The sequence below is a fragment of the Thamnophis elegans genome, chromosome Z (assembly GCF_009769535.1).
Source record: "Thamnophis elegans isolate rThaEle1 chromosome Z, rThaEle1.pri, whole genome shotgun sequence".
NCBI lineage: Eukaryota > Metazoa > Chordata > Lepidosauria > Squamata > Colubridae > Thamnophis > Thamnophis elegans.
The window spans coordinates 132,292,446-132,305,777 of NC_045558.1; positions in this window are offsets into that span (position 1 = coordinate 132,292,446).

The following is a 13,332-nucleotide window of genomic DNA, read 5'->3' on the forward strand; positions in this document are numbered from 1 at the left end:
TTTCCCTTATGATTTAATTAATTTGTTCTATGTTAGTTTTCAATGTTTTACAAACCAATTCTTGTGGGAGGGAAAGAACTATGTCTATATCAAGATGAGCATTAGTTGTATTTACTCAATGGCAGTGGAGATGATTTCTACACCAGCAGTTCACATCTTAGCATTGCTTGTCAGGGTACACTTCAGGACTTCTCCACCTAAGAGTTCAAAGCATGTTCTATACAAGTAGATAAAATAGGCACCACTTCAATGGGGAGACAAGGTGGTGTTCTGTGCAGACAGTCAGATTCCTGCCCTTTGAACCTTCCCAATTGGAGCACCCTTTTGCGAAGTGGATCCAGGGAGGGATCAACCTCAAGATTCACTGAACATTTGTTTCATGATTTTATTAACTTGTCAATATATAAAATACAAGTGGAAATGAAAATAATTGGAAAAGGGGGGAAGGAAAGGAGGAGAAAGAAAGAAATTCTGACTCTTTTTAGTGCAGTAGAATGAAACTTTACAGCATCAACATTTCAATTTTACATACTTAATATGCACTAGTCATTTCTATAACAACAATTTTATCTACTTAGTCAAAGTGAACAGTTCATTTTTTTTCCATCTCAGGCACAAAAATTCAGAAACTAGACATCTCTGCCAGTTCCATCAATTTTTCCATCTATCCATCTATTATGGGAATTAGAGTATCTTTCCATTTTTGTGCCTAAAGCATTCTTCAGCATTTCTTTTTTTTCAACTTCTTTGTCCTTTAAGCCTAAAAGAAAAACTTCTGATTTAGTTTTTACATTATTTTTACAAATCTTCTGTATTAAAATATGACTCTTCCCCAATATTTCTTTGCTGTCATGGTTCTGATGGATGCTTTAATTAAATCATGAGCCTCAAGCCAAGATTCAAAAGAAAGCTAGTTATTTATTAGGAGCAATATGTCAACACATAGCAAGTGAAGCCAGCTCTGACCCTACATAATTTACGGCCCAAGTATGACCCTGTTTCCCCCTTCGCCCAAGGAGTGTCATAAATCACATACTTCAATAGAGCACTTTTGTGGGCTGTAGAGATCACGACCTTCTGCCTATTGCAAGTAACCTGGGAGACAGCCTTAAGAAAAATATATGTGGAATGTGCTTCTGGTTGTGGCTGCTGTGCTGCTCCATCAGTTCCCTCCACCTTTCTTGCTTATGGCAACTCGAGAGCAGGCCAGGGATGCTTTGAGAGTTGACATTTGCTTTATTACAAGTCCAGCAAAGATGACTAAAAGTTCTTTCCTCGCATTTACATTTCCAACACACTCTACATTTGAAATAGTTTTGCACATCTTTGACAGTTTATTGGGTGTTAAATACAATAGTCCATTATTTTATTTTAAAAAATTCTTGTGTTAAAATTCACCTTAAGTTTTAAAACTTCTGTCCACAGATTTTCCTATTGTTCAAGCATTGTATTATACCCAGAATTCTTTGTCCCTTGAATCATGCAATGCTTCACACATTCATTCTCCAAAATCAATTTCACTTGCAATTTATAAACTTTGGCTATAACATGTTCATCAATATTACACAATACTATTCAAATACATTTTTTTACAAATTCAAACCCATATTTTTTTTTAATCTAGGTTAAACCTTTTTCTCAAAAAAAAAAAGTCTTCCTGCAGTGACAGCTAAAGAGGTAACTTCAAAAGAAACTGACTAGCCTGACTAGGTGGCTCAATGGCTAAGACACTGAGCTTGTCCATCAGAAAGGTCGGCAGTTCGGCAGTTTGAATCCTTAGTACAAGTCTCCTGCATGAGCAGGGGGTTGGACTAGATGACTTCCAATTTCCCTCCCAACTCTGTTACTGTTACTGAGCCTTGTTCCAAACCCTTTGGATGGCATGCTTTCTGGGGTGGGTTCCTGCCAGTTCTAACCTCTTCTATAGAAGAGATTCCACAAATCTACAGTGCTGTTTAGAACCGGTTCCAGCTCCCTCCCCTCCGTCCATCTGCACATCATCAAGATGAAGAGCGAGAGGAGGAATTCTGGGAGTTGAAGTCCACAAATCTTAAAGCTGTCAAGTTTGAACACCCCTGGGGGGTTTTTTCTAAAGGGTTAGGGGTGCAAGGGTCTTGTAACTTGACAGCTTTAAGATTTGAGTGGTTCAAATGCCAGAGTTTCTGAGCCAACATTTTGGTTGCTAAGCAAGAGCGTTGTTAAGTGAGTTTCACCACATTTTACAAGTTGGCCACACCCACCCGGTCACATGGCCGGCAAGCCATTCTCACAAAGCAGGCCACACCTACAGAAGAGGTTCTAAAAAATGTTGAAACCCACCACTGCACGCTTTACACAGTGGTTCTTAAAAATCAGCATTTATTTTTACCTTATTATACCGTAAGTGGATGGGCCATCCAAATCCTAGTTCATGGTCTTCTAATTCTAGTAATCCTGTGTTTTGGAGAGTCACCTTCATCAACTCAATTTCATTGAGGGCCACATCAGGGTTGTGTTTAACCTTTGGGGGGGGGAGGTGTGGCCGAGGTGTGTGTGGCCAGCTTGACATCACTTGTCAAGGGCACCTGTTGTGGCCAAGTGCTAAGGCATACTTCCCTCAGACCCTCCTTTCCTCTCCTTATAATCTCCTTCCTTTTCTTCTTTTTCCTTCCCTCTTCATTCTTCTTTCTTCCTCTATTTTTTTTCTTTTTCCTTCCTTACTCTCTTCCCATCTGTCAGCCTCTGTTTTGCTGCTTGCTTTTCGGCTGCCATTGAAACGGGGAGCGGGGGCATGGTATTTGGGTGAGGGAAATATTCTGTGCTGGAGTGACTGTAATAAGGGAGTTGTTCTCACCATCTACTATGCATGCTGCAGAGAGAGGGGTTGGCCAAGGCCAACTGTCCGGCATACCAACCTGATGATGATTTTTGAAGATGTCTCCCACATGACACCTGTGGAGTTTTGGATTGGACTATGGGATGGGGTTACCAAGGGGAGGGGGTTGAGTCACATATTGAGAGCCAAGGTGGTGCAGTGGTTAGGGTGCAGTACTGCAGGCTACTTCAGCTGACTGTTATCTGCAGTTCAGCGGTTCTAATCTCACCGGCTCAAGGTTGACTCAGCCTTCCATCCTTCCGAGGTGGGTGAAATGAGGACCCAGACTGTGGGGGCGATATGCTCACTCTGTAAAATGCTTAGAGAAGGCTGAAAGCCCTATGAAGCGGTATATAAGTCTAACTGCTATTGCTATTGCTATTGATATCTATGATTATGCACACTTTTGCCTCAGATCTTGCTTTGCCTAGCTACTATCTACTCATAACCAGTAAAAGTACTCTTAATTCTAAAAAATGGAGTTGAGTGGTTTCTTTCTTGGTTATTGAGGGAAGCAGCCCTGACACCATCTTTCCTTCTTTTTCTTTGTCTTTCCTCTTTCCCTTTCTCCTATCCTTTCTTGGATGCTCAAATGCAAAAAGGAAAACATTTCTCCTTTTGTTTTGTTTATAGTTTGTTTTGCTAGCCCGCTCTCAGTTAAAATGGGGCTTCAGGAGTCACACCCATGGGGGCCCTAAGCTCTGGTTTCACTGGCAGAGGGCTCAGGAGGCCATCATGGCTGAAAATGGAGTCTGGGAGGCCCTCCTGAGCTCTATTTTCTCTGGCAGAGGCAACAGGGGCTGGTCTTTCATTGTTTCCAGGGCAGTCCCATGGGCCAGATCTAAGCACCTTGCAGACCAGATCCAGCTCTTCTGCATTGAGTTTGATGCCCCCACAATACAGGATACTATCATCCAGTCTCCAACCTCCCCTTTATTGGGAAGGTTGTTGAGAAGGTGGTGGCCTACCAGCTCCAGCGGTCCTTGGAGGAAGCCGACTACCTGGACCCCTTCCAGTCCGGCTTCAGACCTGGTTACTACTGCTATTGTTACAGCACAGAAACCGCTTTGGTCGCATTGACCGATGATCTCTGGAGAGCCAGGGATGGAGGCCACGCCTCCATCTTGGTTCTCCTTGACCTCTCGGCGGCTTTCGATACCATCGACCATGGTATCCTTCTGTGACGACTGCGGGAGGTGGGGGTGGGAGGCACTGTTTTGCAGTGGTTCTCCTCCTACCTCTCGGACAGGTTGCAGTCGGTGTTGGTCGGGGGACAGAGATCGACCATGAGGCCCCTAACATATGGGGTGCCGCAGGGGTCGGTCCTGTCCCCCGTACTATTTAACATCTACATGAAACCGCTGGGCGAGATCATTCGGAGGCACGGGATAAGATACCACCAATATGCGGATGATACGCAGCTGTATCTGTCCGCCCCGTGCCAACTCAATGAAGCGGTGGACGTGATGAACCAGGGACTTGAAGCTGTTAGGGACTGGATGAGGGCTAACAAGCTTGTACTCAACCCAGAAAAGACCGAGTGGCTGTTGTGTTTCCCTCCCAAAAATTTGGTTGGTGTTCCATCGCTCAGGCTGGGGGGCCAAATTTTACACCCCTCAGACAGGGTTCGCAACTTGGGAGTCCTCCTGGATCCGCAGCTGACCTTTGATTACCACCTGTCGGCTGTGACCAGGGGGGCATTTGCCCAGGTTCACCTGGTGCGCCAGTTGCGACCCTACCTGAACCGGGAGGCTCTCACAACAGTCACTCGCGCCCTCGTGACCTCTAGACTGGAATACTGCAATGTGCTCTACATGGGGCTGCCCTTGAAGAGCATCCGGCAGCTTCAGCTAGTCCAGAATGCGGCCGCGCGAGTGATTGTGGGTGCACCTCAGTTCGCCCACATAACACCTATCCTCCGCGAGCTGCACTGGCTACCCGTTGATCTCCGTGTGCGCTTCAAGGTGCTTCTTACTACCTACAAAGCCCTTCATGGTAGTGGATCTGCGTACTTGGGAGACCGCCTCCTGCCAATCACCTCCTCTCGACCCATAAGATCTCACAGATTAGGCCTCCTCCGAGTGCCATCTGCCAGCCAGTGCCGGCTGGCAACTACGCGGAGGAGAGCCTTTTCAGTAGCAGCTCCGACCCTCTGGAACGATCTCCCCGTGGAGATTCGTACCCTCACCACCCTTCAGACCTTCCGCACAGCCCTCAAGATCTGGCTATCCCGCCAGGCCTGGGGGTAAGACCATAGTCCGCCCCCACCCGAATGTTGTATGAATGTTGCTTGGTTTTAATTATATATTGTGTTTTTATGTTATTGTATGTCCTCCCCTCCCATACAAGTTGTTAGCCGCCCTGAGTCCCCTCAGGGAAAAGGGCGGCCTATAAATAAACTCAACTGAACTGAACTGAACTGACCGTGATGGCGAAGCTAAGGCACGTGTGCCACAGGTAGCACACTGAGCCCTCTCTATGGGCACACAAGCCATCACACAGCTCAGCTCCACTGTGCATGCACATGGGCCTCCCGCAAGCCAGCTGATTTTTGGGTCTCTGCCATGCATGTGGGAGATGTGTGTGCATGTGCGGGGGGTATAGACAGTTGCACATGTGCAGGGTGCGTATGTGGGAGTGGGGCAGTCACGAACACATGCATGGGGTTAGGGAAGTGCGGGGTGCGGCACCCGCCCCCTTGCACCTTGTGTTTGCTTTCAGAAGGCTTCAGGGAGCCCTGCTAGTCCCAAAATGGGCCACGGAGGGGTCATGAGCATGTGCTGGGGGATCACATGCATGCACAGAGGTGTGGGACCGCAAGGGGTCATGCGTGCATGTGCAAAAGGATGGGTCATATTGCTTTATGGGTGTAGACAGGAAGAAAAGGTTATCCATCACCGGTATAGGGTCTCTTGTTTGAGCAGGGGATTGGATTTTGAAGACGTTCTAGGTCCCTTCCAACTCTGTTATTTTTGTTAGTCTTACAAGGGCACTTTCAGCAGTTCAGATGTCTGAGAGGCAAACTCATAGATTCTGTAATAAATTCAGCCATTTTACCCCCACAGTAAGGTCAACGATTATGAATCTAAAATTGGATATTGTGTGCCTTCCTATCTGTTTGTGTCTTTGGGTGTATATTTAATTTAATTTAATTTAATTTATAAAATTTATATGCCACCCAATCCCGAAGGATTCCGGGCGGCTTACAAAAAGAGAAAAAAAAGAGAGAAAAAAAAACAGTTTAAAATCACAACACCACATACATTCATTCTAATCGGGGCTGGACCTCAACAGTGAGGTCAACAGCCCCAGGCCTGCCGGAACAGCCAGGTTTTTACAGCTTTCCTGAAGGCCATGAGAGTGGGTATGGTCCGGATCTCTGGGAGTAGCTGATTCCAAAGAGTCAGAGCAGCCACAGAGAAGGCTCTCCTCTGGGGACCCGCCAGCCGACACTGCCTGGCTGACGGTATCTGAAGGAGGCCCAATCTGTGGGATCTTACTGGCCGCTGGGAGGTATGTCGCAGTAGGCGGTCTCGAAGGTACGCTGGCCCTAAGCCATGTAGGGCTTTAAAGTTAATAACCAACACTTTGAATTGCGTCTGGAGACCAATTGGTAGCCAGTGCAGCTCGCAGAGGACAGGTGTAATGTGGGTGTACCTCGGTGCACCCAATATCGCTCGCGTGGCCGCATTCTGGGCTAGCTGCAGTCTCCGAACGCTTTTCAAGGGTAGCCCCATGTAAAGTGTATTGCAATAATCCAGCCTTGAGGTGACAAGGGCATGAGTAACCATTTGAAGTGCCTCCCGATCCAAATAGGGCCGCAATTGGTGCACCAGATGAACCTGGGCAAAGGCCCCCCTGGTCACAGCCTTGATCAATCACAGTTTGATTGAGTGATGTAGAGAATTGATATAGTCCTCCATCTTATATACATAGCCTTCAATAGCAGGCCACTTTGTAAAATTATAAACCTCCAGCTCAATTCCTCATCCTCCAAGAGTAAGTGGAACACGTTTCCTGTGGCATTTCAAAAACATCTTCTCTTCAGCATTTATACAAGGAGGAATTACCAGCTCTCTAGCTATAACAAACACTATGATGAAATTACCAGATCAATTCTCCTGTGGCTCTCAACATGATTCTCAGGAAATAGCAGGGGTAAATCAAAGAATAGATAAAAATCTTCAATATGCGATTCACAAATGAGGGTCGCTCCTCAAAACTGGTTGAAGTGTTTCTCAACTATCATAGGATCAATGAGAAAAAAAGTGTCCTAAATTGGATTTCCAGGGTTTTGTAACATTTCCTACCCATAGCATAAATTTATGCTCCTTCTGGTTGTCCTGGTAATATTATTAGACTACTGATTATTTCTACAGCTGACAGGTTTCTCCTAAATTTCAGTAAGTGGAACTTCCTCCATTCTCTCACATGTGTGAGAGATACCAGGACAACCATATTGGAGGATCTGAAGAAGATCATTGAAATTCTGCTAAAATTTCACAGCGGGAGAACCAAAAGTAAATATTGTGTTGATCAACACTGTTCCCTCTAAGGTGCGCGCCTGCGTGGCCGCGCACCTCACAAGAAAAGCCCGCGCAGCAGATTCTATCTGCCGCGCAGAGTTTTCTGTAAAGCAAACGTGGGGAAGTTCTTTGCAGGCGCCTAGAACTGGCCGCCTGCAAAGGACCTCCCCAGACTTGTTTTGATGAGCCGCCAGTCCTCTTGCTTCTTCTCCTTCACCAGCAAAGCTCCCGCAGTGGTGCCTCTCCCTCCACGCGGAGCACCTGAGCTGGCCCCCGCGTTATCCCTCCCCCTTCCTCCTCTGCCGTGCTTTGAGGCCGCGGGAGCTAGTAGGAAAGCGGCGGAGGTGGAGGCGGCAGCAGGGATAACCCAGAGCCCAGCTGAGCTGAGGTGCTCCGAGCGGAGTCAGCTGGGCTCTGGGTTATCCCTGCCGCCGCCTCCACCTCCGCCGCTTTCCTACTAGCTCCCGCGGCCTCAAAAGCACGGCAGAGGAGGAAGGGGGAGGGATAACGCGGGGGCCAGCTCAGGTGCTCTGCGTGGAGGGAGAGGCGCCGCTGCCATGGGCGGGGACGCCAGCGGGAGCTTTGCTGGTGAAGGAGAAGAAGCAAGAGGACTGGCAGCTTTGAAATGCAACCCCCTGGTCCCGCCCGCCGCGGATTTGATTCGGCGTAAGTGGGGGCCGAACACATGCTGAGCCGACTTTGCGCAGTGAGGCGGAGTAATTCAACCCCCCCCCAAAGAACGTGTGTGTGTGTGTGTGTGTGTGTGTGTGTGTGTGTGTGAGAGAGAGAGAGAGAGAGAGAGAGAGAATTGGATCAAAATTGGTGGCCAAAGGAGTGGAGGGAGGGAGGGAAGGGAGGAAGGAAGCCCTGCCCCCTGTGAAAAAAACTGAAGATGGAGCAGTGAATGAATAAACCATAAAAGCAACAAACAGTTAATGCGTAAGTAAGCTGAGGAGCAAGTTCTCAACTAAGGAAGAAATATAAGAAAGAAATATAAAAAGCTCAATATGCCAAAACACTTATTTTAGTCTTCATTTAATTACTTGTATTGTAGTCTGATGTAACATCTTTTTAAAGTTAACGTTAGTTAGAAAAGATAGGGTACAAAACTTAAATAATAAAAAAATTGTACATTCATTTTGAAAAATAAATGCAAGACTTGATTAATTTCATATCTTTATTTAAAATAGTTTTGGCATGGCATATGATTTTATTGACTCAGTTGGAAATGATGTGGATGTTGTATCTGATTCTGAGGTATATATATTCTTAAGTAACATAACATATAGCATATTGTCCAAACTTGCTAGACTATTTAATTGATCTTACTACTTTAAAGGGGGAGAGTTTTTTATGTTGCATTTATATATTATATTTATTACATTTATATTCCACATTATATATTTGTATTGTTATTTTAGTGTATATTGTCAATTTCGATAGATATTATATTGATATATCAATACTGATTTTAATCATACTAAATAACAATTACTGCTATTATTTATCAGCATTACATATTTACAGTTTTTAATATTGAGTTAGTCATATTTTAGAATAATAGCGTTATTTTTTAATAGGATAATTGGCAAAATCTAATTCACATGTGATGGGTTGCATTCCAAAGGAATGTGAGAGGACAGGTTGCCTGCAAAATGCCAGGACCCAGGACCTGTTGGTGCCATGTCTCTCTCTAGCCAGTCTAACACAGTGTTTTTCAACCTTGGCAACTTGAAGATGTCTGGACTTCAACTCCCAGAATTCCCCAGCCAGCGAATGCTGGCTGGGGAATTCTGGGAGTTGAAGTCCAGACATCTTCAAGTTGCCAAGGTTGAGAAACACTGGTCTAACAATCTAAAAGCTGAGCAGAGAGCCTTTTTTTTTCAGGGTGAGGGGAAAAGTATAGTGTTTGAGTGGCACTTTTCATGTCTGGCATTCATTGGGCTGAAACCTCGCTCGCAATTGGCGCTTGATGCTTGGAAGGTTGCGCAAATGTCCAGCAGACGCGACAGCAGTTCAAACTGTGGCTCTCTTAGGTGCTCAGGCATGAAACTGTGCAGCTCACACACTATACTTTTCCGCTCACACTGAAAAAAAATTAGAGGGAACATTGTTGATCAACATTTCTTATGCTTCCTTAAAGTGCTAGTGAAGAAAGAGACAATCAGTTATTTAGATCAAGAGCATCCAGACCCAAGAGAGGATTAAGAAAAGGGATCACATCAATTATCCAGGCATGACAGATTCTTAACACAGATCTCAACGTAGCTAGCAGTTGTTCCACTATTTATAGTGTATCATCTTTGACTCAAGATTTCAGGCAATAGCTATACAGGATATAGCAAGTGAAAAGAAATGTTGTGTGTTATTGCCATATTATTGCTTCCAGAATTGGCCATGAAGGCACAGCCTCTGAAGTGCACTGGAAATGAAGCCATTCAAATTCCACAGGAGTGGTACCAAGAAGGAGAGATTTTAATGGGTGGATTGATGTCCCATGTTCACTACATGTTCCCTGAGATTCTTTTCAATAGACATCCATCTGAGGAATCGGTTAACATCCCTTTGTAAGCAATCACTCTCTCACACCTGATTTTAATCTAATCCTGTTCTCTTCTTTCCATCTCTGTAAATCAGAAATATTGTATCATTGTGAGTTAAAGAATATAAGTGTATGATGGGGAAATCTTTTACAAAGGCTTGATAAATAGAATTGTTTTGTTCATTCGTCATACTATTTTCTAATTTAACCAAAAGACAATAGACTACATACTACATTGCAAACGCTGCCCAGTTGGAGAAAAAAAGCATTAATTGACCATAATATAAAAGGCTCCATAATATTTTAATAGGATGGGATAGGATAGGATAGGATAGGATAGGATAGGATAGGATAGGATAGGATAGGATAGGATAGGTTAGGATGGGATGGGATGGGATGGGGTGGGGTGGGGTGAGATGGGATGGGGGGTGGTGTGGCGTGACCTGGCACGGTGTGGCGTGGCTCGGTGGCTCAGTGGTTCAGTGGTTCAGTCCCTGAGTTTGTTGATTAGAAAGGTTGACAGTTCAGTGGTTAGAATCCCTAGTGCCGCGTAACAGAGTGAGCTCTCATTACTTGTCCCAGCCAACCTAGCAGTTCGAAAGCATGTAAAAATGCAAGTAGAAAAATAGGAACCACCTTTGGTGGGAAGGTAACCGCATTCCGTGCGCCTTTCGACATTTAGTCATGCCAGCCACTTGACCACAGAGACATCTTCGGACAGCGCTGGCTCTTTGGGTTTGAAATGGAGATGAGCACCTCCACCTAGAGTTGGGAACGACTAGCACATATATGTGAGGGGAACCTTTACTTTTACCTATTTATTATAATAAGGTGACAATAGATTAAACAAGTTTATAGAGGACTAAAACTTGCATGGAGATTTAAGATGAAAATAATTTCTTTTCTAAGGACAGGAAAAATAGGAATTCTTCTGTAGACCTCTTTTACATAATAACTCTTCAGATATTTCAGAAATGGAATCCTTTGGTATAGTCTTTCAATACTTCCTCCTATTAATCTGAGATAACTCAATACTTTGTACTCAGCTATGTAGAAGACTCTTCTTTTACCTTGCATGATCTATCACAGTTTAAATAACTGTTAAGTGTACAATTAAACATTTTATAGATAGATATAAAACTTGAATATTAAGAAACAAGCTGTGAAAATTCCAAAATATCTCCAGTATACACAACAAGAGGTATAAGGATAAGGAAGAGGATAAGGAAGCAAAATCAAAACATATTTCAGGTTTCTTCCCCTTGCTGTATATCTTCTTTAACGAAAAAGAAGGACTGGGGATGACATGATAGCAGTATTCCAATATCTAAAGGACTGCCAGAAAGAATAGGGGGAGGGAGGGTCAACCTATTCTCCAAAGCATCTGAAGGCAGAAAAAGAAGCAATAGATGGAAACTTACCATGGAGAGAATCAAACTAGAACTAATGAGAAATTTAATGACAGTTAGAACAATTAGTCAGTGGAACAATCTGCCTCCACAAATTATGGGTGCTTCAACACTGGACTTTTTTAAGAAGAGGCTGGACAATCATTTGTCTGAAATGGTATAGATTCCCTGCTTGATAGGGAGTTGGAATAGAAGACCTCCAAGGTCCCTTTCCATTCTGTTGTTCTGTTCTGCTCTGCTCTGCTCTGCTCTGTTCTATTCTGTTCTAGTGGCATAATGCACAGTAAAATTCTCTTTTGAAACACTTTATTTGAAGTGTGGTGACAAAGTTCTACCAACACCTCTTGGCTTTAGCCTTTGCTGTGAAAGAGATCAACAAGGATCCTCACCTCTTACCCAACATCACTCTTGGATTCCACATCTATGACAGCTACTCTGATTCTCAAACAGGGATGTGCAGTCACTAGAGGCAGGGAGGCGGGGCCTCACCAGTCTCCTGAGGGAAAGGAAGAATTTTAAATAATTTTTTTTTAAATAATTAAAGCCAGGGTAGTTGCTACCAGATTCAAAGTCACAGTGGCTTGGTGTCTGCTCTCAGTGTTAACTATGGGAGGAGGCCAGAGAACTCGGGGCCTCTTTTGCCTAAGGAATTGTTCGCCTTTTAAAAGTTAAGGAGGAGTTAACAAGCGAACACTTTCATATGCAAAAGAGGCACTGATTCTCCCGCCTTCTGATCGGGGAGCAGCGAATCATGCCTTATGAGCTTACGTTGAGCACGCTTACGTTGGGCGGACAAGAGGAGAGTTGAGAGAGTTTCCACAGCTGGAAAAGGTGGATCAGATGGAGGGGGGGGTTCAAATTTATTGTAATTTAATTTGTAATTTGTAATTTAATAAAAAAATAATTTTTATTGTGAGGTTTGTGTGTGTTTTTTTTTCTTTCTTCACAGCGGTGGGGTCGGAGGAGGCAGGGGGGCGAGGCGGCGGAGCACGGAAGCAGCAGGGACATTCTCGCCGCTGTGTTTCAAAAGGCCAGGCGTCTCGCATTTATGTCCGCCATAAACGCGAGACACCTGGCCTGTTGGACATAGTGGTGGTGGGGGAGGAATTGGCTGGGTGGGCTGGCTGGCTGGGGAGGGGAGACCCCTTTAAAGCCCAGCACCGAGCGGGGAGGAGGAGGCAGAGGAGAGCGGTGAGTCCAGGCAGGGAGCAGGTCGGGCAGGCTGGCTGCAGGCTGGAGCAGCAGGATTGTCCGTATGAGGAGGTGGGGGGGCAAGGCGGTGGAACGTGACAGCGGCGAGAAGCATCTCAGATGGAGCCGGGACACCCAGGGAGCAGGTCGGGCGAGGGGTCGAACCCTTTCTGCTGGCTGCAGGCCGGGGCAGCAGGATTGTTCATCGGAGGAGGCGGGGCGCAAGGCGGTGGAGCGCAACGGTGGCGAGAAGCAACACCCCCACCACTGTGTCCGACAGGCGTCTCGCATTTATGTCCACCATAAATGCGAGATGCCTGTCGGACACAGTGCCGGGGACGTTGCTTCTCGCCGCTGCTGTGGTCTTGCCTCACCAACGGTAACCATCACCGCACGTCACTGTTCTCAAATGACCTATCGTACCACTCTGGACCTGCTTTTTAAGTTGCATAAAATTGTCCCCAACTATATCTGTGGGACTGAAAAGAAAGTTGTGGGAATCATCGGAGGGATGAGCCCTGAAACTTCCATACACGTGGCAGAAATTTTACAGCTTTTCAAGATCCCACAGGTTGGATGCATAGATGAGGATGGGTTGAATGTGTTTATCAGCTCGTGGTTTTCCTATCACAGAGCAATTTCATGGTTTATCAGTCAAAAGATGTGGATATAGTTGTAGTTTAATATATAGAGTTTGACTAAGTTTCATTTGTGTATATGACTGCTTTCAGAAATTGTAATATGAATCCACACTTAGAGAATTTTAGAACATATTTGTTTGAATCTTCATAATTATTGGGGCTACCACTA